Here is a 6,605-nt window from a genome sequence, read left to right on the forward strand (position 1 = left end):
AATAGTCATTAGAACAGCTAGTCATTGAATCAAGTGTTCTGTCTCTTTCATTCTCTACCATTGCACAAGTTTCAAAAGAATGTCCTATCTCAAACAGGAAGGTATAAAAAGACCTGCCAAGGAAGGTATAAGAAGACCTGTAACATGAAAAGCAAATATTGTAACTTTGACTACACTTATTTTAATAATATTTTAAGATGTGGAGATTGCATTAGTACAGAGGTACATACATGTAATTTTCAAAAAAAAAGCTCTGGGGTTTTATTGAAAAAAATTTCATGATTTACTTTTTACCAGCTTGTTTTGGCATACTTCTAACAATATCAGAGTCAGCTGGGTCAATAATAGAAATAGTGCCCCCTCTGTAGGATTTTCCACACACTGTGCTCAATTCTTTATTGTAGTGATGGACACCAGTTTTGGCCAACATTGCTTAAGGCCAGGCCATTGTTGGCAAGCATGAGCAGCTTTGCTTTGCCTTGTCGGATCATCCTTAGGGGCTGCCTGTAGCCCAGCACATATTTACGTATTGTCCACTCTTCATTGCCAGCTAGAGCCTCAAGCTGATGGACTCCAGTGGCTTTTTCATCTTTGGCTGCCACCATCTTCCTGCCTTAGCTGTGGGAGGGGCCTCAAACCTTGTCATGATGGTGGTGGGTGGAGCAGAAAGCACATGTAGTTCATAAATAAGAGATTTTAAGGGTGGTATGCACAAATTGCTTCTTTCTGACTGGGTTTTAAATGTTGGGTAAAATAGAATTTGAGAGGAAGGCATGGTTTTAGGGAATCTGAAAGTAAAATGTAGAGTAAATCGGAGCATTGTCCTAGGGAGACTGGCCTAATCAAACAATCCGCTCAGCTTTGAGCAAACCATCAGACCTCTGTGTGTGTGTCCAAACAGTTAGCTGATTGCTGATTTCAGGACTATTGTGCATTGAGAAATACTAACATGAATGATGAAATTTCCTTAGAGAAAATCTGCCCAGCAAGGAAAAGTAAATTGGCCCACTTGTTATTGCAACCCATAAATCATGGCAGTGAATATTAACACAACCCTCATTTCTCTATCTTTGGCAATCAATGAAATTCTAACAGTCCTGTGCTTACCGTGAACCAAATGAATTGACATTTTTGTCTTGCATTTTGCATCTGTGAAGCCTTAATACTTCCATTTTACAGAAAATGAAGCAGAGACTATGCCTACTGCCCCACAATGGCGGAGGTAAGAACGAAAACACAGATCCATTTCTCTTGTTTCCTAATGCCAACATCTTCGGACCATTGTGGTTCTTCTCATTCAGATAGAGGCAAAGAATTTTTTGAAGCCTTTAGATTTCTAAATACAGTGTTTTCCTGCATTTTTGGAGCAGAACAATGCTCATTAGCTTAGTATTGTGAAGTGGAAAGAGGTATACTGAAGGGATATTAAACAGAAAATGAGATCATTCAAACTCTAGTTGCAGAGTGTAATGTTGACCCCCAAAGGATTTGTGGAGCTAACATTCTGCAACAGAATGCTGAATTTCAGAAATGATCATTGGCAAAAGTTAATTGCCGTTTTCCTCTCATTAAGCCAGTTTTGTGGGACAATCGACTAAGCAGTTTCCACCCATCATTTGTTTACTAAGTCACTTAGCCATGGATACCATTTATTTTTTATTTCAAACCTGAATACATATATAATTTTTAAAAACCTCAGTCTTGGAAAAGGTTGCCGTGGGTTTGGTGGAAAGGATCAGTAGGCCCTTTGTTGGCAGTAAGTCCTTTGGAATGAGAGCAGATCTTTCCAGGGCTGTATGCACTTCAAAGCCTGCTATTAAATGATAAGAACGGGAAGAAAATGTAATTTCTCCAGAATAATTTTTTTTGCAACTGCAGAAATAATCTGCGCAAGTGGCCACTCAATTATTTCCAATTCTTTGCTGAATATAGATGGTTGGGGTCTTGTTAAAATATTTAGTATATCTAAGGACCTGTGTCTCTTTGAGACTTTCAGATAACACCCATTGCCTGACATGATCATACTTTCTATTACATTAAAAATGAAAACAAAACCACAGTGGGACTATAGATGTAAGTGACTTAGTACTGGGGGTTTGGCAACAGAACTACTTATCACTTGCGTAAGAAAAAAACACCAAATCTCAGTTTAAATATTACAAAGGAGACTTAATTTCTTAGAGGAAAAAAATAATAGCAACTTACTGGTTATTGTAAAAAGTTGTCTGTTGAACTAAGCGAATAGTTGTGGTATTTCATAAACATAATTTCTGTATGAATGACACTAAATAGGCAAGATTTTTTTAATTGAAGCATTAGTAAGCAAATTAAAGAAAGGTATTAGAGCCATCAGAAATCATCCCAGATGGGGAAATGTTATGATGGGAGAAATGTATGTACTCCAAACCTGATCGGGTGCTCATCTTACCTTCATGTTCCTCCTGCTTGTTATTTTCTGTCATTTTCCTACTTCTTTAGTGAAGGCAAAATTATTCTGAGTGCCACACTATACTGCCCTCAACCATTCTTTCTTTTCCTTTCTAATTGAGTTTATTCTTTTCTCAAATAATATTTTCTTCTACCACACGTTTACACTCATAGACATACAAGGTTCAAGTTATGAGGAAATGACTGTACCGGGCATTTTGTCAGCTGTTTTACACAAAATTAATTCTAATCTCTGGCTGTATGCAGGCAGCTTGGGAAGGAGAAGAGGAACTATTTCAGTATTTTCTCCCACTTGAAGGTTTGTTATAAACATCACTTTCTTACCTGCCAAATGAGGAGGACTACCTGCCAGCTATTGCAATTCATGGAGAAATGGTTAAAACTAATTAGACATAATCCTAGGGCTGGAAGGATTGTTAAAATGGCACTTCTCAGTCTATCATTTTTGTGCCTAGATAGTTATTGCTCTAAGCTAGCCCGTTGTATAATTTCATAGATCTGCCAGAAGCGAGGTGGTAAAAATGTTCCCACCCATCCTCCCTATCCTCTGATGCAGTTCTGTACAATCATGTGGCCCTCATTCACACTGTCTCCAGAGAACAAGTTCGTCACATTGCCATGACAGCCTTGACAAGGCACAGCAGTGCAGAACACCCTCACCGATGCATCACACGCCTGTGATTCATAATCAGTGTGGTTCATCATAATATTACGCTGAGAAAGAGTAATTCCAAGATCTCTATAGTTGCACTGGACACAATCCAGCATCCATTCCCAACAGGAGGTCTTCAAAAACTAGGAATATGAAGGCAATGACTTGACCTGATAAAGGACATCTGGAGTAAACATATTTTAAGTATAGGTAACGGAGAAAGGCTAAGTGTTTTCTCCTTAAGATCAGGAGCAAGAGAAGGATTTGCATTCTCTCCTTTCTATTCAACAACATACCAGAGATTTGATCCACTAAATAACAAAAACAAATTATAATGATCCAGATTGTAAAGGTGGGAAACTGCCTTTAATTAAAGAGAATTAGACAATCTATAATGAAAATGTGAAGCAATCTACCAAAAATAATTTCCAGAACTGAAAAGTGACTTTTTTCAAATTTCAAGACATAATATCAATACACAATGAACCTGTATAAGATCAGTACTGAGAATTTAGAAATTAAAATAACTGTGGCATCCACAGTGTTAAATATTTAAGATAAAGCCTGAATGAAAATGTGAAAGTCATAACTACTGATTACTACAGTTCTAATGGAAATACATCCTTTCTCATTTTAAAATATTTTTATTGTTTTTATTATTTTCCACTGTATGGTTTTGTAGGTTTAGGGTCCCACCCTCCACCTTCCCTTCCTCCCTTTTCATCACTGACCCTCCATACCATTTCCCCCCATTGTATTACTGTAGTACAGTCCTTCAGCAACAGTCACATGTCCAACATTCTACTATTTAAGTCCAGCATCATGCTATCATGGCATGGTAGCTGTAGGCAATAGAAGAAAATTTAGTATCATATCGTCAAGGTATGTTTAATAGTTTCATTGGTGTCTTCCTCTTATTTGGAATACAGATGTGTATTGCAATGTATCTTCACTTTCCAGTATACTAGTTTCCATCATAAGGTTCATCCATGAGAATATATATATATATATATATATACACACACACGTTTATTTTATATCTGTTTTGTATTTTGCATGAATGTAACCTTGTATCAGAGAAAAATATGATATTTGTCTTTTTGGAAGAAACATATTTCACTGAGCATAATGGCCTCCATTATGGGAACACTTTGTTGTAAATAGTAGAATTTCCTTCCTTTCAATGGCTGAATAGTATTCCGTAGAGTAAATGTACCAGAGTTTCCTTATCCAGTCCTCTTTTGGGTTGTTTCCATGTCTTCCCTATTGTGGATTGTACTGTTGTAAACATAAGATTGCAGGTTCCTTTCTCGTTTGCGGATGTTGCTTCCTTTGGATGTATTTCCAGGAGTGGGATAGCTGGGTCAACTGTGGATTAATCCTCAGTTCTCTCAGCACTCTCCATTCTTACACCATAGTGGCTACATTAGCCTCCACTCCCACCAAAGTGGATATAGGGTAACTTTATCCCCTCAAACACACCAGGAGGTGTTTTAGCAGATTTCTGAATGTAGGCCAATCTCACAGTTGTTAGGTGGAGCTTCAGTGTGATTTTTATTTAAACTTCCCCCTAATAGCTTGGGAGGGAATATTATTTCATATGTTTATTATTCGAATTTGTTATTTTAAAAAGTACCTTCTCATGCCCTTTGCCTATTTACAACAGGGCTGTTTTGCTGTTGTTGAGTTTCTGAAGTTCTTTGTAAAATCCTGATATAGTCCCCATCTGTTCTATAGTACGCACAAAGATTTTCTCCCATTCTGTTAGTTGCTTCCTTGCTTTGTTGATGTTTTCTTCGCTGTATAGAAGCTGCTTGGTTTGATTTAGTCCCACTTGCTTATTTTGGTTTTCACTACCTGTGCTTTTGGTGTCTTTTCTAAGAATCCTTTAACAATGTCTATATCTTTTAGAGTTTTCATATGCTTTCCTCTAATAGTTTGAAGGTTTCTGGGTGTAGATTTAGGTCCTTGATCCATTGAGAATTGATTTTTTATAAGGTGAAAGATAGATGCACAACAGATACAGAAAAGATATTTGATAAAATCCAACACCACTCAATGCTAAGAATCTTGGGCAAGATAGACATAGAAGGAACAGCAAAATCAAAGCAATATACGAAAAACCCAGTGCCGGCATCATACTGAATAGGGAAAGACTAGAAGCTGTCCCACTAAGATCTGGATGATTCTATTCAACGTAGTATTGAGAGTCCTTGATAGAGCAATCAAGCAAGAAAAAGAAATTAAAGGTATACAAATTGGAAATAAGGAAGTCAAACTGTCCTTTTTTACAGATGACATGATTCATCTGAGAAGGACAATAGAGAACTGAAAGACACGTTGAAGAGACTACTGGAGCTCAGTCAGAGAATCTGGAAATGCAGCAGGGTACAAAATCAGTGCAGACAAATCAATAGCCCTAGCATACACAAAGAACTCCAAGGCCGAGAGAGAACTTGTAAGTACACTCTACTTTAAAATAGTGGAGAAGCAACTCGAGGACCTTGGAATAAACCTAACCAGAGGTGTGCAAGACCTCAATGATGAAAATTACCAAACAGTAAAAAATAATAATAAAAAGAAATAGGAGACATCAAAAGATAGAAAAATTTGCCATGTTCCTGAATTGGTAGAATCAATATCATCAAAATGTCCATATTATTGAAAGTAATATACAGATTCAGTGTGATCCCAATCAAAATTGCAACAATAGTCTTCTCAAAATATGAAAGTTGATGGGAAAGTTTATCCTGGATAGTTTTGCCAAAAAGTCAAAGCTATCCCGAAGGAAAAAAAAATACAGATGGAAGAATCACAATTCCAGGTCTCAAGGCATACTATAGGAAAGTAATAAAACAATCTGGTATTGGTACACAAACAGAGAAGAAGGCCTGCCGCAACAGCTTAGTGGTTAAAGTCCTTGCATTGCATCTCCTGGGATCCCATGGGACGGCTGGAAGAAGTGCCTGGCTCCCGGCTTCAGAACGGCTCAGCTCTGGCCATTGCGGCCACTTGGGGAGTGAAACAGCAAATGGAAGATCTTTCTCTCTTTTTCTCCTTCTCTTTGTAAGTCTGACTTTACAATAAAAAATAAAATATTTTTTTTACAGTTTACTAACTCTTCAGTAAAGTTGATTTTAAAATAAAGGGAAGAGGGCCTGGTGCGGTAGCCTAGCAGTAACAGTCCTCACTTTCAAGCGCCGGGATCCCATATGGGCGCCAATTCTATTCCTGGCAGCTTCGCTTCCCATCCAGCTCCCTGCTTGTGACCTGGAGGGCAGTCGAGGACGGACCAAAGCCTTGGGACCCTATACCCACATGGGAGATCTAGAATAAGCTCCTGGATCCTGGCTTCGGATTGGCACAGCTCTGGGCATCGTGGCCGCTTCGGGAGTGAATCAGCAGATGGAAGATCTTTCTGTCTTTCCTCCTCTCTGTATATTTAACTTTTCAATGGAAATAAATCTTTTTTTTTTAAAAGAAAGATCAATAGAACAGAATAGAA

The 6,605-nt window shown here is 37.9% G+C and overlaps 1 pseudogene; it reads right to left on the reverse strand.

The window, feature by feature from the left end:
• Window positions 1-283: 283 nt before the first annotated feature.
• Window positions 284-646, reverse strand: LOC101517261 (large ribosomal subunit protein eL30-like; annotated as a pseudogene).
• Window positions 647-6,605: the final 5,959 nt, after the last annotated feature.

The sequence above is a fragment of the Ochotona princeps genome, chromosome 22 (assembly GCF_030435755.1).
Source record: "Ochotona princeps isolate mOchPri1 chromosome 22, mOchPri1.hap1, whole genome shotgun sequence".
Taxonomy (NCBI): domain Eukaryota; kingdom Metazoa; phylum Chordata; class Mammalia; order Lagomorpha; family Ochotonidae; genus Ochotona; species Ochotona princeps.